This window comes from Equus caballus, chromosome 14 (genome assembly GCF_041296265.1).
Source record: "Equus caballus isolate H_3958 breed thoroughbred chromosome 14, TB-T2T, whole genome shotgun sequence".
NCBI classification, from domain to species: Eukaryota; Metazoa; Chordata; class Mammalia; order Perissodactyla; family Equidae; genus Equus; species Equus caballus.
In genome coordinates, this window is record NC_091697.1 from 52,337,668 (window position 1) to 52,363,276 (window position 25,609).

The 25,609-nt window shown below is 45.4% G+C and overlaps 1 protein-coding gene across 2 annotated transcripts in view; it reads right to left on the reverse strand.

Annotated features, from left to right (window-relative positions):
- Positions 1-230: 230 nt before the first annotated feature.
- Positions 231-25,609, reverse strand: part of PURA (purine rich element binding protein A) — an 81,892-nt gene continuing 56,513 nt past the window's right edge. Inside the window, exons 1-2 of one of the 2 annotated variants that reach the window (XR_011425548.1) lie at positions 15,901-16,039; positions 234-367 (exon numbers count right to left, since the gene is read on the reverse strand). The gene's annotated coding sequence lies outside the window, so the exon portion shown is untranslated. Of the gene's footprint in view, positions 368-15,900; positions 16,040-25,609 lie in introns of those variants that run through there. The other variant, XR_011425549.1, reaches the window with a different exon arrangement.

Below are 25,609 nucleotides of genomic sequence, written 5' to 3' on the forward strand. Positions count from 1 at the left end.
AGGCTTTGGGAATGTCAACCACAGCACACGGGGGCCAGAGTTTCTCCTCTGCTAAAGAAAACATGCCAACATGTCCTTTGGTGACGTAGGACTGAGCACATGCACACCCACATATACACATACAGACACAGCCCGTTCACAGTACCTGTGGTTTTAGGAGGCTCCTGAGGTCCGCCCTGCCAGCCGTACTGTGGGTATCCTTGGTAGGGGTACCCGTGAGGAGGTGGGTAAGGTCCCCCAGGAGGTCCTGGAGGGTAGACCTCAGGCCCCATTGGTTGTTGTGGATATGGTGGGTATGGGGCCGTCGGACCGGGGCCCGGGTATGGTGGAGGGTTCCCTTGGTTCATCAGGGACCTGCAGAGTGTACCTAAGAGACAAACAATGAAAATTATTTGCATTTAATCTGTGGAAATCGTTAGGAAAAAAATTTCAATCCATGAGATCATTTACAAAATGCCTTAACGTCTCAAGCCTCTTGCAAATCCAGCTCTGCCCATTTGGTTTCCTTCTCACCATCACAATTGGCAAGTATCTTATGCATCTGTTTATTTGCCTTTTGTCTGCATTCCCCACTAGATTGCAGGCTGTGACAGCAGGGATCAAGCCAGTTTGGGATCATCAGTATGACCCTAGAGCTCAGCATAGTGCCTGGCACAAAGCAGGCCCTACAATAAATAAGTTGAATAAAAACAAGGATATTTTGTTCTTTAATTCTCTGAAATGTCCATAAATGTGATTGGATAGCTCTAAGAAGAAGGCAAAGACTCTACCAGCACTAATCCTGAGTCAGATCAGTGGAGGCTGACCCAGTACTAGAAATCCTCCAATAAACAGGGTTGGGTCATACTGGGGTCTTCTGACAAGCAGCACTGCTGGCAGTGACTGACCAAACAGTATAACCGCCGCCACCATCTTGGGCACTGGGGTGATCTGGTTGCTCTCCCTAGACCCCCAGCTCTGAGCAGTTGAGCAGTGTGCTCAGTCATCGCTGGACAGATGGCAGAACTGTCTCTAGAGGATGCTGAGCATCTCCTCTGACAATCCAGGCTCCTAGGACTCTGGAGGCTCACCAAGAAGCCCTACTTGTGTTTACAGGCTCCTGTTCTCAGTGGTTTGCTTCTGTGAGGGAGGCCATTGCTTCCCAGCCCCCAAAGCCTGTTAACCATTCTCTTGGGCTTGAAGTCTGGAGGGCCAGCATCTCCTTTCCATCACCTCTGTAACCCCCACAGTGCCTGACACAATAACTTCCAGATTAAAAGCATGACTGGGAAATGCAAAGTACATACAGACTCTGGATGAACAATGTGATATGTGACACCTTGCTGCCTTGTACACTTGCCCATCTCCTATATTGATATTTAACTTTTTACCTGAGTGTCTTCTATCCAGAAATAAATAGTAAGTCAATAGAGGGAGGAGTCTCATACTCAAAATTTAATAATTTCACTATTAATTCTTTTTCATAACATGCAATCAATAAATTCATAAGTGACTCTATATGAAGAAAAGAACAGCCATAAAGTAAGGTTCCCTAGAAAATCTGGATTAAAATAATAGTGGACTTTACTGGTTGCCCACACAACAGCCATATACCGCTTTGTAATAGCAGTCAGATTTCCCGTTAGGTATCCATCCATTCTTCCTGTAGTTCATGTTCTTCAGGGGAAGTTCATCCCATTCCAGCTCCAGGGTGAGCCCAGGCTACTCTAAGCCAATCCACGCCACCCCCTCCTCTTTATCAAGATTGATTCAAAGAATCCAGAACCAATCACAAATGGCATCCCTTGGCCACTGGGATTGGTTCTGAAGTGCCTTGATCAGTTAAAAGCTTGGTGCTCTCCTACCACATTCCCAACCCTTTCTTTCCCTTAACACAGGCACACATAGAGTCTAGCAAGGACATGGCCTACGAAATTGCTGACAGCCTATCTGCAGCCCTGAGGGAGCCAGCCTTAAGATGAAGTAGGCACTTCAGAAAGTCAGAGCAGAAAGAACAAAAGAAATGGGATTCCAGACGACTTTACAACAGTTCATAAATCAGACAGAAATCCAGCCTAACCTAAACTACCTAAATAGAATTTCCAGTCCTAAGAACCAATAGTAAGATAAGCTAACGAACTCCTCTGAAAGACATTCACCCAAGCATCCATTTACACAGGGCTGACTGTGCCTGGCCCCGTGCTAAGTAGTAGGGTACAGAGATGAATATGGCTCTAACCCTCCCCTTGGGCCACTGGTTAAAACACAAACATATAGACAGTGATTTTTAGAGAAGGTGGCAGACTGCTGGGTAGGAGTAGGGGCTTAAACCCAACAGGAGGAGGTGGGAGTAGGCAGAGTGTCCCTTGAAGGAGGTGACTATAAATTGAAACTTTATAATATGGAATCAGAATGGCATGAGGGTCTCTATTTTGACCACATCTGCATTCTGTCCCCATTTTAGAGACTCTTACTTTTCCAGGGGGCTGACCTGAAAAGAACTAGCGTCCTTCCCCTTCTCTGCTCTCTAGTCTAGCCAGCATGACTTCATACTTCTGACCTGGGAATGGCCCTTCCCCTTCCCCTAATGCAAAAGGTTTGTGGTGACTAACACTGCAAGCATTACGAAAATTTGGGCAATGGTAATTGCTGACCACTCTTCCATTTCCTCTTTCCTACTGAGGATGTGAAAAACCTATTGAGCCCTGGTTAACACAGAAATCATTAACCCCCTTATGGCCATTCCATTATTTGTTTTTTAAGTCACAGAAGTGGAACACAGCCATCATAACTACTCTTTCCTGAAATTCAGTGTGTGTAAGGGGCAGGGGGATGTCCTCTGGACTGACCTAATTCCATCAAAGCTGTAGTTTAACTTGATTAGTCCAATAAGACCTTTTAGTGATGATCGTTCTCACTCTGGCAAAGCTTGGACCTATATTTCTCTGAAGACATTGTTCTTCTAAGGACAACGAGCAGTGAGAAGGAAAAGAAGTGTATAGAACTATTACAACTTCAGACCCTAATGTTTCCTTTTTTTTTTTTTTAATTGCAGTAACATTGGATTATAATACTGACTTTTCTTGATCGACCTTTTTGCATCTATTCCTCATTATCCTGTGCAGCTCTCTCCCTGGGATCCTCAAAACTCTCCCACAGGTAGGTGTCCTCCCCTCTTCTCCCTCAATCACGTTTCCCCCTCATTTTTGGTGCCTACCATCCCCCCTCTGCCTGAGGAATCACTTAATGTCCACGTGGGAAAAATCCCAGGTGCTACTCACAGAGGCGCTTATAAAGAGCAGAAACCATACAGGTGCCCCCGCAGGTGCCCCAGCCGCCACGACCCTCGCCCCACAGACACATTCTGTCCCTGTGTTCCCAAGATACACAGTCATCTTAGAGGGATAAAAATCTGTATCTATTTTCAGTTTCCTCTAAACAGGAAAAAATCCCAGTAAGAGAACAGCAAAAGTCACAGAAACAGCATTTGTGCTGAGAACAAAGATCCTAGAGCTGGCATTTGAAAAGCAGGACTTCCTTCACCGAGGGGCAATCAACTGTTCCCAAGCTTGTACAGAAGCAAATCGAAGCAAAAAAAGATTACCTAACACTGACACAGTCTAGGACAAGCCACTTAACCAAAACACAACGAGCTTTAAATTTAAGGTATGATCCTCAGCTTTGTAACGTGAACCTTTTCCCTTATAAATTTGGTCAGGTGAGATGTAAGCCCTACTATAGTGGAGTGTTTTACACTGAGGATCAAATGTGAACTGTGGAAATTGTACCAATAAAGACAAATCAGAGCTCCAAAAGAGACTGCTGAAATCAAGCAACAGCCAACATTCGTTAATAGACTGTATCAAACACTGCTCTCTGCCGATCCCATTCAAGACATGCTCAAAGTCACAGGATTAGCAGTCATTCAACCATAATGACAAGAGCAGAAACTATGCTTTCGGAAAGAGGTCTGTTGAGATGAGATCACTGTCTTATCTGAGATAACATCAAAGTAGAGATTCAGGAAAGAACAACATTTTTCAAAGTTGTTACTATTTTTTAAATTACAAGATACCTGATAGCCTGGCATTGACCCCGTGGGCAGTACAGTGGAGAATTTTCCTCTGGAAAAACTGAACAGCCCCAATGGAAAAAAACTATTGATATTAATTCTTGAAGAGACTCCAAGGAAATGACTCACCCAGTCACCCCACAACAAAGCCCAGGCACACAGAACTTCTAATCGACTTTTTATTGCCTCATACATAAATGAATGGACAAAGATTATCAGACATCTGAGGAAAGCAAGCAACATAAAAGACAGGGCAAAACAAAAAAGGAAAAAAGAAAAAACAACCTAAAAGTCCAAAAACAGAAGAGTTAAATAAATTATGGTACATCTATATAACAGTTCTTTTACAGTCACCTTTAATTTGTTTTTGAAGCATGACGTAATAAAGTGTAAGAAAAATTTAAAAGCTATATATTCAGCATGATCTCAATTTTATTTAAAATAAAATAAATATTGATAAATAGGTTAATGTAACAGAATGAAGAGTCCTACAATGGACCCATGCAGTAGTCACCTGACTGAACAGGAAGACAGCACGGCAATTTACAAAGTCAAAATAAGTCTTTCCAATAAACAGAGCTGGATACTCTTATGAGGGGAGAAAAAAAAGAACCTGATTCCCATCCTTATAAACAAAAAACAATTCACACCATATTATGGACCTATATATAAAAGCTAAAACAATCAAACTTTTAGAAGAAAGCATATAACATATTCACGACTTTGGAAGTATTTACCTCATGACCCAGCAACTCTACTCTTAGATGTATACTGAGGTGAAATGAGGCGGCCCAGTGTTTCATTAGTTCAAATCCTGGGCGTGGACATGGCACTGCTCATCAAACCACACTGAGGCAGCGTCCCACATGCCACAACTAGAAGGACCCACAACGAAGAATATACAACTATGCACTGGGGGGCTTTGGGGAGAAAATGGAAAAAAATAAAATCTTTAAAAAAAAAACGATTTTCACACTTTAAGTTGTACAGGAACAGCAGACAGACAAAATTCGGTTAGAAGGAAAAAAGAATATTTATAGTGGTTTTCCCTAGGTGCTGGAATTATGGGCAAGTGTTATTTATTTATATTCTTCTGTATTTCTGAAAATTTCAATAAGGGAACCTATTCAGTCAGAAAAAAAATTAAGTTTTCTTAGTTCTGTCTGATATTTCCATGCTGCTCACCTTTTTTTAATGGCTAGAATGCCTCTGTAGCCCTATCCACTCCCAGTACTCCAATTTCCCTTCCTCTTACTAATTTCCCCTTCTTGATAACCTGTTGCATATCTGCTCTTCACTGCTCTTTACAGTGATTTTTGTAATTGTGCTTCTTTTTTCACAAGACATTTCAGCTCCCTAAGTTCTTTCTGCTTCAAACTGAGAAGTCACTTGGCTAAGCACCAAACATGGGGTAAAAAAAATTCTCTCGGTTACACGCAGACTTCTCCCACCTTGGACTGTTCTTATCATCAAAGCCAGAAGCCATGCTTATCCTTCCTTCCTTACATATCCTTCGTGGGAATTTGTAAAATTGTCTTTAAACTTTAAACACATGACAACAGGTCTAACTCTAAAGAGCTCCTCTGTGTCTCTTTTTAACTCCCTGATTAGCTGGCCTTTTAATAGGATCTTTGCAAATAGATTTTTTTTTTTTTTTGAGGAAGATTAGCCCTGAGCTAACTGCTGCCAATCCTCCTCCTTTTGCTGAGGAAGGCTGGCCCTGAGCTAACATCCGTGCCCATCTTCCTCCACTTTATACGTGGTATGCCTACCACAGCATGGCTTGCCAAGTGGTGCCATGTCCACACCTGGGATCCGAACCGGTGAACCCCAGGCCGCCCAAGAGGATCATGTGCACTTAACCGCTGCACCACCGGGCCAGCCCCAATAGATTATTTCATACTCTAGGTCCCTCAATTTTTCTTTATTCTCATACCCATAATTTTGGGTATGATTTGTTGAGCTAAAAAAAAGCTTTAGAATTACTGGTTTTGTGCTGCTCTATCATCTCAGGCTTATAGTTTTCACTAAATTTTAGCATTGACATGTTAGTTTATTCCATTCACACAGTCATCTGATCATCCCATAAATACTTCCAGAAGCATCCACTAGGACCCGGTTCTAGGAGTTCCAGGCACTACTGAGATAACGGTAGGCAAGAGACAGTTTCAGGCTAGTGAGAGAGACAGACACTAAAATCAGCAATTACAAAACCGAGCTAAGAAAAAGGAAGTGCTTAGTATGGTGAGCATGTCCGGAAAGTCAGAGCAAGCTTCTCAGAGGAAGCGATGATCACACTGAAAGTTTACACAAACAGAAATGCAATTACGCCACCTTTACTCTCGGTCAGAGGCAGAACACAGTGCTTCTGAGGAACTGAGTGGGTTTATTACAGCTGAAGCAGACAAGATTGGATGAGGCCAAAAGGTCGGGTCACAAGAGGTCTTGCTAAGAGTAGCCTTTGAGGATCATTGCAGCTTCCTTTTCTATAGTTATTTTTTCTCTTTTAAAAGGATTCATGTAATTTTATTTATGTTTGCTTGTTGGATACCATTGTCAAACCTAATCATTTGTTTACTCAACAATATTAAGTACCTACTACAGGACAGGCCCAGTACTGGGGATATGACAGAAAGAACTCTAGCTGGCTTGCTCTTCCCCTTCAGTACTGCTAATAATAAAAATAAAATTATCTTTTCCACTTGCCTGTTACTGCGTCAGATGGAAAATGCTGGAAGTTCTCCAAATTTCAAGGGTACAGTGAAGATAGTTTGGTTATACAGAGTAGACAAAATTCACTTTGGGCAGCCACCTCAAAGAGTTATGCAAGTTTACTGAAACTGAGGTACAAAAGCCTGAATGACCCCACCAATGGGATTTGTGCCCCCCACACACGTGAATGTGTGGTGAGCAGAGATAAGAAGCAACAGCCTCAAATCCAAACCCCAAAGCCACAAGAACAGGCATTCCAGAACAGCAGGCCTTCACTAGGAAGAACCTACTCTCTCCTGACGGGGAGAACTTCATGGGGGAGCCCCAGGCAATAGCAACAACAGGGATTTACTTTTTAAAGATGGTAGTGGTGCTCCCAACAACAGAGTAACACAGGAGACCTCTGATAGTTGATGGTTATTGTAACTTGAACAAGCGCTTTGTTTTTATGACTTGCTCATCATTTCTAACATTTCCCAGGTTGCTTTTCTTTGGGGGACAGGCTGGAAGGAGACAACCTGTAGCGTTACTTCATTATTATCCAAATACTGATTCTGCTGCCAACCTCTCAAATGTGATTAGCCATCCCCTACCTCATTCACCATCTTTTGTTTGCCAGAGAGTTCTACCAGGCCCTGAGCTGTCCTCATATAATCAATGAGTGAATATATATTAGAACATGTCTTTTCTATCAACATTTTTGCTTGTGGCTTTAGAATAGCTTCTCTGTGGAACACACAATGACACACAGCTCAGCAGTGGACCCATCACTGAACAAGGGCATCAAAACGCACACGGAAGGCAAACAAATAATGGCGGATCATCTGTCTCTGGAGGCCCTATCCTAGAGGCTCAGAGACTGTCTTAGTTTATTTTTCTTTCTCACAAAGAATATTTGATGTAAAAACTACACATAACTGAGATATACACGAAACTAAACAATCTACAAACTATTCAGTAACATGGTCTGCTAATGCCACTCACGTAATTGCTTTAAGCCACTATCCCCAACATTCAGATAACCGAAAGATGTAAGCATTCTCAACTTGTCCTGATACGTTAGATCAGGAGTAGTAAAGTCTGAAAAGTCATACCCACATTAATTATCCACAGTAGTCCAACATTATTTGAAAATATGGCTTTGACCAATCAATCTCGCCTTCTTCTAACATTAAACTTGGTATGTCCGTTTTCACATTCTTCCAGCCTTGGAGACTTTGAGGGAATTCGGAGTTCTCTTCAACAGAGAATAACACACCATCTACTAAAATCTTTTTGCAGAAAGCTTTCTATAAAGAACCTCTGACTGGATCTACCTGTTGCACTATAAGATATAAGATCTATAATATTTATTAAACAGCCCTTAAAACATCATTACTACCTGAAAATATCTATCATCAACTAAAATAGCCTACCCTTAGCTGCCCAGGCATTAGTATCCCATTCTTCCCGAATGTTTTGAGGAAACATCCTTTGTTTTTACAGAGGGTCCGTCCTTTTTTCTTAAAAAATCTTCAATAAAGACATTTTTAAGTGAAACCTCAAATAAACAAAAACACTCTATTCTTTGAACCAGCAATTCTATCTTTAGGAATTTATCCTACAGATGTATACTAGTGCCAATATGCCAAGAAACAATTTTATACCACACACACGGATACTTACTGTAGTACTTGTTTATAATAGCTATATAACATATATATATTATATATATATATATAAAATATATACACACACACACATATATGAGATATATAACATCCCAAAGGCCCATCAGTATGGGAATGGTGAAATAAACCACAGAATTTCCAGAACCGCTATTCAACCCTTAAGAAGAATGGGGTAGATGTGCTGATATGGAAAACCCTTAAGAAGAATGGATTACATGTGCTGATATGGAAAAGCACCAACACAGTGAAAAAAGCAAATTGCAACACGGTGCATTCTACTATCCCACTGGGGTTTAAAAAATGAGGTCCATTTCTAGACCTCAATAGTTATATTAATGAATATAATTACTCATTTAACTATACTTGATTGTTACATACACTTTTCTACACATATTTAACAATGAAAGTTAAAACTTCTGCTGATCATCTTTGTTTAGGTAAAGTCTGCCACGTGGCTTTTAGGATTAAATAATCCATTTCTGAGGCCAGCCTCGTGGCTGAGTGGTTACGTTCGTGCGCTCTGTTTTGGCAGCCCCGGGTTTTGCCAGTTCAGATCCTGGGCACGGACCGAGCACTGCTCATCAGGCCATGCTGAAGTGGAGTCCCACATAGCAGAGCTGGAAGGACCTGCAGCTAGAATATACAACTGCGTAGTGGGGGTGCTTTGGGAAGAAGAAAAAAAAAAAGGGAAGTTTGGCAACAGATGTTAACCCAGGTGCCGATATTAAAAAAATAAATAAATAAATAAATATTTTTAATTTTATTTACTCTGCAAAGATTTTTTAAAAACAAAAAAAGAAGAGAACTCAGTATAGAAGACAAATGGCTTGCTAAGGCTGGGAAAAAAAAATCCATTTTCTAACTCATAGAGCAAGAAAGTCAGGCTTCTAGATGCTTTCAACAGCCATCCAACTACCACTGAGAACGCCTTTTGTTCCAGCTGCCACCTGGAAAAACCCAGCAACCCAGCTCAAGCGCAGGATCCACAGTTGCAAACAGTCTGACGGGTTGCAGGCCAACCTCACCAAGGTCCTCTTCTACAGCCATTATTAGTCATGTTCAGTCTCCCGCAGAAACCAGAGGACAGTCTGGATGTAGGCCTCCCGCCCGCCTTCAGCTTCTGGAAGGACTCCCCAAGGGTAGAGACAGCTCCTGACAAGGCTAGCAAATCCTGACCACAGCCCCCTCCCCACACTGCTGGGACACCCAGTTGGCAGGGCACTTCCAGCCTCATCCAACCACTTAGCTCAGGAACCAGAGTGGTCAGTACCCCCCAGTGCTGCTCTCTGAAAGCCAGTGGGGAAGTGAAGGTTGGCTCCTCCTCAGAAAAAAGGCTGGGGACCTCTGAATTATATCTAGTCACTGGACATACAGGACAGCATTGTAACTCTGAACTTCAAAGAGGCAGTTCTTAAAGTAACAATGGAGAGAAAATGAGGCTCAGCAAGAGCGAGGGTAGAAAGAGAAAGCAGCAGTGCACAGGAGAGAAAGGAAAAGGGAAGAAAGCTGTTAACACAGAAAGTGAGTTGGGGAAATGAAAGGATAGGTTAGACATGGAGAGAGAGAAAAGGGACGAACTCTGCCCCCTGCCAAGTTGAGAGGACACACTAGAAAGGGACAGATCCATCCCTCCCAACAAGCCTGACAAGGCCACTTCCCAGGCCAGGTCCCCCACCAGCACAGCCCCTGAAAGACTGGCTCTCCCTGCCCCTCCCAGAGTATTAGATTAGGCTTTGTGGGAAAGTCGAAATCTTGATGGCTTAGAAAGAGGCCCCTAACAGCTTAATGCGCTGGCAATCTAACTAAGCACTCCTGGTTCCTGACAGATACCAAACTGGCCGCGGCTTCGCACCACCATTAAAGCGCGCTCTCCTGACCCTCTGAGGGAGCAGCAGCTCAGTCAGCACGGTGGGGCGCCTCTTAATGGACAAGAGTGCATTTCACTTCACACCAGCAAGTACCACTCACGCCTACCACGTACGGCACCCTAAGAGACCACATGACCCCAGGGCAGCTCGCTCTCCCCTCCTTTCTTCTCTTCATCTTCATAGGATTTTTAAAGAAATAGGCATTATGGACAACAAAGGTCAGAAAAAACAAATGCTAGACGATAACTTCAGCTTTTCGCCATTAGTAACATCCACAAAGTGCTACTACATACATATGTGGAAGACAACAGGCTCCAAGTGTATGGCGTATCGAGAGTTTTTTAAAAAAACTGTATCCACTCTGAACAAAAACTGGAGTTTTCCAAGAGCACACTTGCACAGAAAGAACAATATAACACAGCATCAATGAAGCCACACCCCTGGCAACGAGCCTAGAATTTAATATAGTATACAGGCTCACCACCACTCCCGCCTCCTTTTGGAAAACTTCATATCAAAACACCAGTGGTTTCACGCTGACTGCACTTATTTTAGTCCCTAGATTCTTCACTCTGCTGTCTTCCGGGTATCACAGAGCCAGATGGAATTTCAGAAGACGGGATCTAAGAGGCCCTCTCCATAGGCCTGCCTACCCCAAACCATCCCTATCACCTGAAAAAACTCACTATTAGTAAGTCATATCTTTGGTTGAAGGCAATATTTTCCTAAGTGGCATGATTTGGAGAACACAGACAAACAACTTAATTTTAATAGTTATGCCTTTTTATATTTACCTACTATTTATGGAAGATGATAGTAGTTTTCAATTTAAGGCAATGATATGGTTTCCCTTTTAAAAAAGTTTTAGAATTAAAAAAAGGGTCAATTTAAAGAAAAATATTAAATAATAGTACAGATGGCATAGAGCTAACACAAAAGTCATGCAGATGGAACACAAACGAAGTGTGAGAAACACAGGTAAAGCATCCACTTCTAGGCCCCTTGCTTTGGAATCCAATTGCCCTTCGCTGGAGTTTCTATGCCACCACAGACATCTAAGGTCATCAAGATTTAGTTCAGCAGTCAGCAGAGCCAGGAGGATGTAGAAACTGGACCAGAGATAGAAGAATCATATTGGCCTTAGAGAGGTTGTTGCCGGGGAGGAGAGGCGGAGGGAGGGGAAAGAGGGGAGAGGGCGGAGTCTGGGGTCTCCGGGAAGCTAGTGGCAGCAGGAAAGCAGTATTAGGCTTAATAATAAGGACTCATGAGGTAGGCACATTCCTACAAAAGTCCTCCTCTTCACACATATTCTCCCCAAATGATCCTGCCCATGGTCCTGATACAGAAAGCTGACTGGTAAAGTACTGAGGGCTGCATTAGAAATTTAATGTGGCAGAAGTCTAGCACCACTTTCCAGGTCTTCCTCTCCCCAAATATCTTTGCAGTTCAATGGTTCCCCATCCCTACCTTTCTCTGAACACTGACCACAAGGTCAGATGGTTTTCAGTGATAATGTAGTTTCTGAGCCAAATCTCTTGGGATTAATGATTCGTTAGCATAAATCACCACACAACTAATGATAGGCACCTGTGAGTAAGGCCTTACTCCCCAGTGAGGAAATTCAGGTAAACCAAATCCTCCTCCCACCGTGACTACCAACACCCCCTTAAAACATTTAATTGAAAGGGTTCAAAAAAATGTAAATCATCCCTTGTTTTTGGCAAAGTCATACCACAGGCTTGCTGCCCACACAGATTGGATTCAAACCATTTGTCTCCCCTGCTTTAGGAGTGAGGGCCCATCCAATTTCCCAGCTCTGGTTTTGAAGCCTACATCAGCACTAACACTGAAGCCGGGTACCTCAGGTATACTGCAGATGTCAAGCCAATTTGCTGTTTCCTGTTTAACTTGAGGGGTGACTCAGGGGTCTTGAGGAGTTGTGAGCTTGTTTTGCAAAAGAAAGAAAATGCCTTGGGGAGGTTGCACTCACCGGATAGCTGGCCCTCAGCAGCTGTTGAAGCCTTGAAGTCAGATTGCCCAGGGCTTACGGGGAGTGACCCCTTTGTTTCCGAAAAACTCTTCCTGCCAAACCCCTTAGCTCCATAACCCCCCTGCTTTCTGTTCTTGGGGAGGTGGATTTGAGCGAACCCAGGCTCCCACCAACTCGTTTTGGCCAATTTGAATAAATCTTTCTCCATCTCCAAGCAGCGAGGTCTCAGTGTTAGGCTTACTGCGCATTGGGCACAGGAATTTGAGATTAGGAGGCTCAGTATCAATATTCCACATACGTCTCCTAAGAACTACGAAAGAAGTCACTCCAAGCTCACTTGCTTTTAAAGAGCCCTTTGTGTACAGTGTCCAAAGTGTTGTGAACCTTTGGGCTGGAGGGTCAACTCATGTCCAGTCCCCTAGTTTTCTATACTGCTGTTTTTTAATTGCTGACTCCCGTTTTATAGCCAAGCCAATTAGTAGCCTTGGCCAAGCCTCAGGAGCCTGGAGGCCTGGAACACAGCACTCAGCTCAGCCTGAAAAAAACAGGAAGCCTCTCCTGCAGGATTTCCTTCATGTGAAACTAAGCCTAGCCAACAAATGTCAGAAGTCTAAGAGATGGATGTAGTTCTGTAGAGTCCCTCTTGAATCTCTATTTGACTGAGCAGCAGGACTGGCAGACTGACATAGAAGAGGGGAATTTTAAAAGACGACTTTTTCACTCCTCGTTCTACTCAGTGAGCATTATTACCCACTGCTGTCTCTGATAAGCTTAATAACTAACTCCTTTAGGGTTGAAAGGATGTTGGGTCAGAGCCCCACAGCCTGCCAGGTTACTGGTTTACTCCAGGCACTTGCACGGAAAAAGCCAGAAAAAGAGTGAGGAACAATCTGCACTGATTTACATATGAAACACAAACGCGCACTTACCCTCGGGCCTCTAGATCTTCATTAAAGCCTTATTGGTAACCAAGCCCAAATACTCCATTAAAAAAAACAGCAACAAAAACCTTAGAGTTTGAATGACGCTTTTACAAAAATTTAGAATGTCTATCTCTCTTTTATCTCACTACATCTCAAAATATACTGTTCATCCAAGAATTAAAATATTCTGCTTTGGAAGAGCTCAAATTTCATATAAGCCTCTCATTAATTATTCTTGTGACAATGAATTCTCTCTCATTAATTCTCTGTGAAGGGGGTACTGACCATTATCCCATTTCAAGGTTGAGGAATGTTTCCCTTCCAAGAAAGGAAGGCGGCACCCACGGCCTCGGGTGACAATGGCGCAGGCCTAGAATGCTCCGTGGCTGATCTCTCACCCATACCCCAGCCCTGCCTCTCACCTGGGCACAGTTCCCCTTGAGGGCATTCTGAACAGCCAACCCTGCTGTTTATCACAGCTTGTGTTTAGGGGAACACACTAACATTCCCACTCCCCCATAATGAAGTCTTAAAATTCTTGACCAATGGGAAAACATGTGGGGGCGACAGGGGTGAATGAATGCAGAAACTTTCCCAAAACTCTCGGCCTACTTAACCCCCCTGACAGCACAGAGCTGCAATTTTGGGGGTGGGGGTCGGGAGACTGTTTCTTTCCAAAGGAAGCATGATTAGTTTGGCTGATTCAAATATTTCCAAAGAGATTTAGAAAATGGTTAACAATTTTTTTTAAAACATGGCCAAGAAATCTAATTTCCAGCGATTCGTATTATTATGGGGTTCCTGCAAAGCCCCTTAAAAATCACTATCATAACAAGCCCTACCACTGAATTGGTACAAGGGGAAAAACTCTTGGATAGGTATAATGTGTGGTAAACACACAACGCTCAAGTGACCCATCTTAATACTTCTTTTACAGAGAATGACATCACCGATCTGACTGGAAGTCGGCTCTCTCCAGCTGCCACCACTCCGGATTTGCCCTCCCTTGAGTGCTGTGCTGGTTTCTTCGTTTATGCACAGACCAGCTGCAGCCACCTTCCCGAGTTCTCAGCAAATCCCTAAACTGCCTTTTACGATACAGGATCCCTGGAGGTCCAGTTCTGTTTTCTGGAGCCAAACAAGTGCAAAACAAATTGGTGGGAAGGTTCAGCCATTTCATTTCCCCCCAGAAAACAGAAGTGAAGATTCAAAATAAAATGAACAGCTGTTTTTTGGGGAAGAGGAACACAGAATCATTAAATTTTCAGAGCTGGGAAAAACTCTACATCACCAAATCATTCCTCTTCAAAAATCAAAATATCTTCTTCCTATATTTCTCAGGAAATTAAGACAAAATGGCCAGTTAACACCTAAGCTGCATTAAACTGAGAAGCCCACAGCTGAGAGCAGCAGGGAGGACAGGCGAACTCTGCTCCATCATTAACAAACGGCATGCGACTCTTTTTGGTTTCCCCAACGCCCCATATTCATGTTTTGGGCACTCATTATCCTTTAATAACTTCCCCCCATTAAGTCTCCTACCAGTCACTCCGGGTTTGGGTTTCAGCCTAGGGATAAGAGGAGTTTGTAAGACACTCTGAAACTTCTGAAATGCAAGTGCTGTGGACAATACAAGCTCCGTGTATACCCAGAGGGGCAAAGCTCTCCGATAGTCATTAAATCCGGCCAAATGAAACTGGAAAATGGGCTGCAGTTAGATGCTTCCTGTCTCTCATAAGAAGGAATTTTTTTCTTTTAATTTGCTAACAACGGCTGGGGTGTAGTATCCGGCTGCCCGCATCCCCCACCTGTCTGTCAGAAATATTTCACAAGTAGGGTTCGCAGAATCCCATCAGACCAGAGTTCTAGGCGTTGTCACCTCTTTCTCAGGCTGTCACAACAGCCTCCTCAGTGTCTCCCCATCCCAGTGTTCCCCCTACCCCAATCCAGCCGCAGTGGTTCCCCCACAGCACCCAAACCCTCAGCTGGGCACTGAAGAGTTTTTTCCTAATCGGCCCTAACCTAATTCTCCAAACTTTTTTTTACCTAAAACGGCCCTAGCACTCGGTCCAGTCAGTCATCGAATCGTCGGAGATTAGTCCCCACCCCTCAGGACTCCGCTCAGATTTCACCTCCCCCAACAGATCTACTCAGATCCTGCTCCACCGCTCTCAACAGTCAGGAGTCCTTCCCCCCGCAACACCTTCTCTGAACACCCAGGGCCCCTGCTCCCAGCCGCGGGTCTCCCGAGTGGCCTCCTGCCCTCAGCAGGCCCGGCTCAGAGCACGGAGCAGATCCCTGGCAGCACCCCAGAAATCGCAGCCCAAGGCGAAGAGACGCAGAAGCCTCCCGCACATGTCCCCCGAGACGGGGTGTGGCAAGCCCCGCTCTGAGCCCGCCGACTCCTCGCACGGCGAGAGCCGCTCACACGCGGAGCCCCTTAGTCCACAGCCCAGAAGCCGGGCGGGCGGCGCGGCGACGGGGAGCCGGAGGAACAGCCCCGGCGCGCCAGGGTGGACATCGGGCGGGCGGCAGCCGCTCCCCCGGCTCCCGGCCCCTCCCCCGGGGCTGCGCGCGCCCCCGCCCGAGCCGGCCCATCCAGCCCTGGTGCCCGCGGCTCTCCAGGGCGCTCTCTGGGGAGCTCGGGGGCGCGCACAACGCCGGGAAGGCCCTGCCCGCGCCTCACCCCGTCCCTGGTGCCAGCTTGGCCGGGCCGGGTCCGCCGCGCCTCACCTCTCCACGAACGGGTCGGGCACTGCTTCGGTCGGACCTGACGGGACCAGACGAGACCGCACAAGACACGCCGCCGCACCAAACTCGGAGCAAGTGAGGAGCCGCGGTGCGCCTAATGTCACCGCTGCGGGGAGCGCCGCGAGCTCGGAGTCACCTGATCACCCTGGCAACGCGCACAGGGCGGGGCCCGGCGAGGGGCGGCGTCACAGCACGAGCCCCGCCCCCAGCCGCGGCCTCTGGGAGCCGCCTGGAGCGCTCCCGCGCGGTCGGCGCCGCGGGCGGGGAGGTCGGGTGCGGGCCGCCGTGCAGGGGCCTCTGAGTCCGGAGTGGATACCTGAGACTCTAACAGGCGCTCCGCTTAGGTTGGATCAGTTCTCCGAGACTCCAAAAGCTACCGCTTCGCCGCTACTGCAAGTGCCTGGGAGGCAGGGCCTGTGTCCCCGCGGTACCCTGTTCAGAGCGCGGCGCGCGGGGTTCGCTATGCGCGGCTGCACCTCGGGTCTTCTCCGTCAAGACCCAGCTAGGTCGAGGGGTCCCCGAGCTGTACTTGAGAGGACTGGGCCTGAGGCTGATAACTGAATTGCTCCTTGGCAACTCTTCCTCATAAACCTCACAGCAAGTAGTGCAGCTTTTGCTGAAGCATGTAATAAGACTTCATTCATTCTGGAGAGGGGAGGGGAGGGACTGAAACCTAGGCCCGGACCTGTTCTGAAGGCCTCCTCCTTTTCCTATCACTACAGGAAGACATCGCTGCAATACTCTCAGAGCAAAGCCTAGGACAAGCCTGTGTCCACCGAAATAGTCTGGGTAAAGGTTAAAGATAACAAGAGATTTTCACATATTGAGGTACATGGCGTGACTGTTGAGGTTCAAAAACTGATCTGGCTTGAACTAAAGAAGCCTGACTTACGGCCTATCAAACATACATTGTACACCTGCTTTAACCATTAAAGTAAAGAACACACTCTCTTAAGATAAGATTGCAGACTTTCCCTCCTCCCTGGTACTGCCATATTAGGCCCTTCCGGACGTCAGGGTCTTGTTGACCTAATTTGCAACTGAATACCTCTTTGAAACTTTGATGACTTTGTATCCTGGGTCTGTTTAATGTATGTACTTTGTTCTAAAAAGATATAAGACTACTGAAAACAATGCTTCTCCAGACCCGTTTCTTCCTTTCTTGAAAAGGCCTTCCCGGGTTAAATCCTCACTCTGGCTCAAATAGAGCTCACCTTACCTCTCTCATCGATAGAACGGTTATTGGTTATTCTAACAAAGGAGTTTATTCGATAATCAAAGTGAGGCATTTAAATCCCTGGAAACAATCCAACAGAGTATTCTGAGGAACTGCTCCAAGGTCTACAGGTCTAATGCAGTTTCTACAGTTTTAATAAAGCACGGTACGTGCAGGAAAGGACTTACACATCTAACAGTCAGAGGCTTCAAAGATAAGAATTTTTTGGTTACACATCAAACAAAGCTTGTAACGTTGGTGTTATCTGTGTGTGGAGGGAGGCAAGGACCAGGATGGCCACTTTTTCCCTCAATCTCTAAGAAATGTAGTTGGGAAATGTGAGAGCGAGTTCCCCATTATCACTTCCTGTTGCTGATTCTTCCTGCTGGCGTCTTTATTCGTGAGACAAGGGGTTGCAAGGTCGTTCTAACACAGGCCTAGGATGGCCTGCATGGCTGCTTCACCGTCTACCATGGATTTTTAATGTACTGACATTAAACCTATGCAGCTTGCTTGCTAGATTCACCTGTTAGACCAGGGGCAGAGGGGGCCAAATTTCATTCACACCTGCAAGTCCTACTTGCAAAGTTTTTTTGTTTTTCATTTTGGAAATTGATTTTCTCTTCAAATTCCTCCTCTTGCTTGCTCTACTCTTATGCCTACACCTCTGTGACTTTCCAGTCTCTAGACATAGACTGTCAGCTTCAAAATGAAAATTTAACACCCCATGGAGGTCCCACTTTAACAGCCACTTCTCTCATCCCTTCATTGCTTGTTGGCTGAGTTTCATTTAAGTTTTACTCTCCTACTCCCTGCACTGCTATGGAAGTTGCATCTATGTTGTCCGTTCCTCTCAGACTATGGGATTTTAGACCAAACAGTTATTCTATAATCAACTTCTAGTGAGCACCTTTTGGTGCCTGGCAATGATCCTTGAAAATCAGGACTTTATGGGCAGTGTGTCTCATATCCAAGTGCCACCTGAACTGTTTATTATTAACTTAATAGTCTTATTTAAGTGACTTTTTTTACTTTTATACATTTATTTGTTTGTTTGTTTTTGAGGAAGATTAGCCCTGAGCTAACATCTGCTGCCAATCCTCCTCTTTTTGCTGAGGAAGACTGGCCCTGAGCTAACATCCGTCCCCATCTTCCTCTACTTCCTCTACTTTTGGCATAGCTTGCCAAGGGGTGCCATGTCTGCACCCAGGATCCAAACTGGTGAACCCCGGGCCGCCAAAGTGGAACGTGTGTACTTAACCACTGCGCCACCAGGCCGGCCCCATATACGTTTATTTTTTAAAGAAGCTAGCATATAAATGAGAAAAAAGATATATGTGAAGAGTAGAGAAGAATCATAGCTCCAGATAGAAAGAGTTGTACTACAGAGAAAAGATTAAAAACATGAGCTCAGGGGCCAGCCCGGGTGCATGGTGGTTAGGTTCGCACACTCTGCTTCTGCAGCCTGGGGTTGGCAGGTTCGGATCCCAGGGATTCAGATCCCAGGCACTGCCCTACACACTACTCATCAAGTCATGCTGTGGCAGCATCCCACATACAAAATGGAGGAAGATGGGCACAGATGTTAGCTCAGTGACAATCTTCCTCGCAAAAAAAAATTAAAAATTAAAAAATAAAAACATGAGCTCATGTCCCAAGGGGCAGAGATTAGTGGGCAGGAAGATGATGGGAGCAGGGAAGGGGCAGCCAGAGCAGGGAAACACAGCCAGGGGCAGCTGTGTTTGACAGCTCTGAGGAGGGGAATTTCAACTGGAGGTCAGGGAGAGGCCAGGGAAGAGTTGGACCAGAATGAGGTTTGTGGGATGCAGTGGAGGGGAGAAGTGCTGGGAGCAGAGAGAAGGGAGAACGCTTCAGAGAAGAAGGAGAAGCAGCAGTGGTTTGGGAGGGGTTGCTGAAAAGGAAGGTGACATAAACAGAGATCCAGGAAGGTGTGCTAACAGTATTAGGGGAAGGGTTGCAAAAGTCAGGACTGTGGACAAAAAGGAGCAGATGGGGAGAATCTGGGGCAGGCTGATATCTCCATCTCGTCGGGACCAGGCTGTAGGCGGTGTCCTTCAGAGGTTGGCAGGGGAGCGCAGCATTGCCTGTTAGCCTCTGATGAGTGGAGATCATTCATGCACACCCCAAAACCATCTTTGAAGCATCAGGGGACAAGAGCCACCCTTTGCAGAAGGAAGCCACCCTTTCATGCAGAGGGAAGAGCAGAGACAGTACATCCATAACTACACTCCAACAGGAAGGCTTTTTGACTGGAAGGTTTTGCAGGCCCTTAGGAGTAAGGGCAGGCCTCTGAGGCTCTAATCCGGGCAGAGCAAGGTGAGGATAGGGGTGCAAGGCAGGGATAACTCCCTTGGGAGGGAGGGAAGCTTCTCATGGCAGCTGGATATGGCAGCTGGGATATATGGGAGCCGTGCTGGGGGAGAAGAGATAATAGGACGTGTTTTCAGTAAGGTCCCTGGCCACTCCTCTTTTACTGAATTGGTTTGGTGTGAGAAGGTGGAACCCTCAAAGCAAAAATAGAACATTCTCCCAACCCCAACCCCACCTCCACTCTGTGGCAGGAGTGCTAGTACGTGAGTACAGACTCAGGGGATGTTGCTGGCAGCATCCAGGAACCAGAGACGTGGCCAGGGAGTGCCTCCCACATGCCTCTTTTCTAGGATTTGACCACAAGTCCCAGGACTAAGCAGCAGATGCAGAAGTTGCTGGAGTCTCACTGAGTTTCTTCACAGCAGTAGTAAGTTTCCATTCCCAGAAATAAAGAAAAATGTCTGTGTAGAAGGCCCCGACAAAGCATATTCTCTGTGAAAGACCATTAACCACAGAAGCTGCAGTGGATTTTTGACATTTGTGAATTCAGGAGAACCATCCCGGGATTGTAGAGGCAGCAGGATGCAGTGGTGGGGTGCCTGTGCTCTGAGATTTATCCATTCTGTGAACTTGGGCAAGTTATCCACCTTCTTTGAGCCTCAGTCTTATCTGTAAAATGGGGATAATACCTACCTCACAAGACTCTCATAAACTTTAGGTGAATTCTAGGTCAAAGGAAGAATCCAGAATCATAATTTTTCAAAGGGCCATTTTTAAAAACCATGGTATTTTCATTGGACCCCATTTGTTCACTCAGCAATTGGATGAAAGGATGGTTTTTGGATGCCTAATGTGCACTCTACACTGTGAGAAATACGAATGGAGCTGTTCCCTGTCCTGGTCCTCCAGGCATCTGACTCCCGACAGGAAAGTGAGACAGCATAAGACCTTGCAAGGCCCCTGTGAAACTGAATGCTAGACTATGTCATGCCCTTCTACACGCTAAGCATTTATGGAAAGGGGGGCCATGCCAGCTGCACTGGCTCAGGCAGGATGCGTGAAAGGAAGGGTCTGAAGCAGTGCCCTGAAAGGCAGGATTTGGAGAAGTGGTGAGGGAAGAGAGCATTCTTGGTCATGTCATCCAGATGATACGCACACCTGGGGCAGGGGCTCAGTAAATATTTGCTGAATGAATGAATGAATGATTTAAACAAATAAGCAAAGACAATAAAATTAGAGAATGGTGGGCATAGCCATAATACCAGCCTAAGTGGATTGTGGAAATTGGAGATTTGTGAGAAATAAGGTAGAGATAGAGCAGACTGTGGAAAAGCTTTTAAGACAGCAGAATCTTCTGGTAGGAACATGGGGTCTGGACCTGGAGTGACAGGGTTGCGTTCAGACTCTATCTCTTATTGGCCATGGGACCCTGAGCAAGTTACTTAACCTCTCTGTGCATTAGTTTCCTTTTCTGGAAAAAAAAATAGGGATAACATTGATCTACTTATAGAGTCATTTTGAGGATTAACCGAGATGATGCATATGAAACCCAAGCATGGTGCCTGGCACATACTACGTACTCCAAACGGTTAGCATTTAGTAGTAGTATTAGTTTTAGTAAGGGCTGAGAAGAAGAGTATAGATTCAAAATGAAAACTATAGGGAACCACTGAAGCTCCTTGCAGTGGGAAATGGGAATGGGAAGCAGTATTTTGTAAAGAATCATTTGGCAGCAGGATTCAGGCTGGTTGGAAGGGAAAGCAGGACCACAGCAAAGGTGCAGCCCCAAAGGGTAAAGAAAGGCTGACCAAGAACTAGAAATAACCCCTCCTAAAAAAGAGAAAGCCTGACCCACTTGCTCATCATGTGTGGAAGTTGGAGCCTGACACGTGGAGGCACCCAGAAACCCTGTTAAAGGAACATCTCTAGATGCTGCACAAGCTGAACAACCCCTTTGTGGAGCCCACAGGCTCAATGGGAAACACTTGCGGAATTACCCTCAGTCCAGTACAGAGTTAGAAGGCACTGGAGAAATCCACTAAGATCTGGCTTCTGGCTTATTTCAATGTCTTCTCCTGATGGAAACAAACAAATAAACACATGTGAAAGGAAAGCTAGTGAATGTGGCCAGCACATGAACAAAAACCAGAAAAGAATGACCAGATTTTTTTCGTGTGGAGGTAGTAAAGAAATGAGAAAGAAAAGTATGCTTCTTCTACTTTTTCCAAGCTCACTGCTCTGCCTGACTCTAATGGAATCTGAGTTCATGTCAAGGAAAAAGAGGCAAAGCCATCAGTTTACTTCTGGCCGTGGTCAAGGTTTTGCTTTTTACCTGAGCAATGGGTCTTACAGTTTTGTGTGTCTTTTTCTGATCTATATTTTCATATTCCCATTTGCTAGTAAGGAGTGTCTCCATTGCAAGTGACTAAAATGCTATTCAAATCAGTTTAAGAATGAGAGAGAGAATTTATTGGCTCATGAATCCAAAAATCCAGAGGTGAATCTGAGCTTCAGGTGTAGCTAGATCCAGCACTCAAATACTGTCATGAGGAATCTCCTCTCTTGTCCTATCTCTCACTAGTCTTCTCTCAGCATTCTCAGGCAGTCCCTCTGAGAGTGTCAGAATTACATTCTCACAGCAAAAAGTCCCAGCAAAGAAAAGCCTTTCTCTTTCCCAATAGTTCTAAGAAAAGCTCCAGACTGGAGTCTCAGTGTTTGCCTTGGCTTTCCACTTGCTTTCCTCTGAATGTTGGCTATGGCCAAGGGATGTGACACCTTGGCTAGTTCCATGCTCTCCTCTGGAACCAGGGGTGAGTTTTTATTTATTTATTTATTTATTTAGGAAGATTAGCCCTGAGCTAACATCTGCTGCCAATCCTCCTCTTTTTGGTGAGGAAGACTGGCCCTAAGCTAACATCCGTGCCCATCTTCCTCTACGTTTTATATGGGGGATGCCTACCACAGCATGGCTTGCCAAGTGGTGCCATGACCAAACCCGGATCCGAACCAGCGAACCTCAGGCAGCCGAAGCAGAATGTGCGCACTTAACTTCTGTGCCACCAGGCCGGCCCCCAGGGGTGAGTTTAGCCTCCCCCAAATCACACAGTTGAAACTGTAGAAGGAACAGGGCTTCTCCAGGAAAACTGAACCAGCACTAGGAGGAATGGATGCCAAGCAAACAAAAAACACAGCTGACCCCTAAGAGCCACCAATACCAAAACCACAAGGCTATGGAAGGCTCCTGTAGGCACATGTTATAGAACATTCCAATAGGCTAACCTTGAATCCACCTGGGAGTCAACTCATCTTCTCCTGTATTTCCAGGAAAGTTGCCTCCAGCACTCAGAGGTTGAGCCTTGAGATCACAGCACAGAACTGGCCATTGGTTTTACCTGAGTGCACTCTCCTCTCTGGAAGTATTACTTCGGAGGAAAGCGCTTCAGGGAGCACTTAATGCCTTGAATGTGTTTGTATGGAGTTCTCAAGAGGCATCATGTAAATTGGTGCATTTTTAATTGTGACTTTTTGAAGCACTGATTCCTGAACTGGCCTGGCTTTTGGATAATGATCTTAGAAACCTAGCCCTGGAGGAAATCACATTTTTCTCCTAGGCTGTGCCTCAACTGAGTATGGCAATGAAGTTCCCACCCATTCTGAAGAATGTCCCTGCTTTGTGACATTTTGAAGGAATAAGAAAAAAATCAACACATAGAAATTAGAAATACTCAGCCTATAAGTCTGTTTGCATTTATATTTATAAAATGGACCAATAACAATTTAGCATATGACATATGAAGAATAAGAACTCAGGGGAACATGGAATCCACATATTCATTCAATACATTTACTAAGAGCCTACTATGTGCCAGGGTTGTACTAAGCTCTGGGGATGTAGGAATAAGCAAAACAGATTTAAAAAATCCTAGCTTATGTGAAGCTTACATTCTAGTAGGTGTACGCATTTGTATACATCTTCCAGTCTCCTCTGTGTCATTGACAGGAAATAGTCATATACACTGATAGATATACAGGGCAAATTCTCAGTGAGTGCTGCCTCTAGGCTAGGCTTTCTGCCAGTGCTCTGCATACATTATCTCATTATTCTCTTCTTCCTGGGGATTAAAAACAGGCTTCAGAGACATGCAGCCACCTGTTCAAGGAGCCACAGGAAGTAAACAGTGGGGTCAAGACTGAAACTCATAATTCCTCTGCCTCTCAACTGGTACCTTCTCTTAGGATATGGATGGAGGATGATGGGGAATAGTGGGGACTATGGCAAACTGGAGAGCAAAGGGAGCCACTATGATTCAGCTCCAGCCACTTGTCACAGGAGAATGTGGTCTAGTGTGGCCAGGTTTTTTGATTTTTCAAGACAAGCCAGCAAACAGGATTTTTATGTGAAAACCAATTTTTAAAACCCCATGAAAGCCAAAAATAATCTGCCGTGATATAATTCAGGCCACTCTCTGTTAGAGATCACACTGTGTCCAGGAAGGTCCCTGGGAAGGTAGGATTCCAGATAGCAACCCTGAAACTAAATGTGAGTAGAAAACTTCAAAAACAGCTGTGGTCTTTGCACAAAGTGTTTCTTTGGTTGATTTTATAAGGCTAAGGCAGAAAACGATGCCCTTGTTTACTGAAAAAGCAAAATCCTTAATGAAAGATACCAGGGAGGGAGCAGCTGGAGCATTCTAACACCCCCCCTACCATGGAGGAGGTTGGCATAGAACCATCCTATGCTGGGCTGACAGACCATGCTTATCTGAAAGGGAAAATTTAACTTCAGGGCGGGCTTCATGTTACATCTGAGGTCCTAATAATGATCATTATGCTGTCGGTGCACAAGACGTGGTTCAACATAATTCTCCTCCTAAAAGTCACATTTCAGTTGCTTCCTGGTGCTTCCTTGCCTCCTCCACCCCGGTGGCCTCCCACGCTCAGCAAGCCTTTCCTCTTCCCCACCTCCTTTGCCAAGGGATGACAGTCACAGGACATATGGAGGTCTTATCACTGGGGTGGTCTGTGACTGGAATAAAGTCAGTCGCCTGGTGGTGGCAGCGCCTCTTCCTGTCCTGGCCTTTGGAGGGAGGGAGGGAGCCCAGAAGAGCTTCCACATTTAAAAAACATTTGCACCATCAATAGATTGAAACTCTGCAAGACAATAGTTTTACTTAAAAAGTTTAAAGGAATTCCCATCTTCCAGATCTTAGCAAGATCAGAAAACCTCTGTTTACTACAAGAATTGTTTCAGAAAGGGAAGTGAAGTCTGGCACATGAAAAATCCCATTTCTCTCCGCTCTGAAGATAGTAACTTTGCAGCATATGCCATGTGTATTTTATCATAGCAAAACAGTACTGTAGTGCACTGAGGACAGATCTGCTGCTGCTGCTGCTGCTGCTGCCGCTGCCGCCGCCACCTCCTCCACCACCTCCTTCTGTTGCTTAGATAAAGCTGAGGCATGTGGTGCTGCTGTGAGATTCTTAGAAGATCAGGCAAGTGCTCCTGGCTGGGACCCTACAACTCGGTTTGCATCCCGAAGCTCTAAATCCCGGCTCCTCTGGGCCCTGGGAGCCTTCACTTTGGAAATGATACATGGTAAGCACTTAGATGCCTTCTGAAAGGGATAGGAAAGAAAACTTGTACTCTCCCCTGCTCCCTTGCTTGGAAGATCATTTAAGATTAAGAGACGAAGTGACTCCTCCCACTCTGGGAGGCAGGGCAATGCCATGATTGGGAGCGCCTAGAGACCTGTGTCCCAGCTCTGGTTCCCCCACGTCCTCGCCTTGGGACCCAGCACAATTTATTGAACCTTTTTGGGCCTCAGTTTCCTCATCTGTAAAATGGAAATGATAATAGGACCGAGCACATAGAGTTGTTGAGGAAGATAATAGTGAGACGCGGTGCGTGCAGCAGAAGCTGCTCTCTTTGCACAGAGCTTGTTCTCCAGCTCACCACAGCCGCCATGCATCCCCGTCATACCCCCGCATCCACACCTAGGAGAGGGTACAAGTTAAAAGGCAGGTGTGTGCTCCAGTCTTGGCCCCCCTGCTTATTTCTGTGGCTCCTTGGACAGGTGATCAGGAGTCACACTTGACG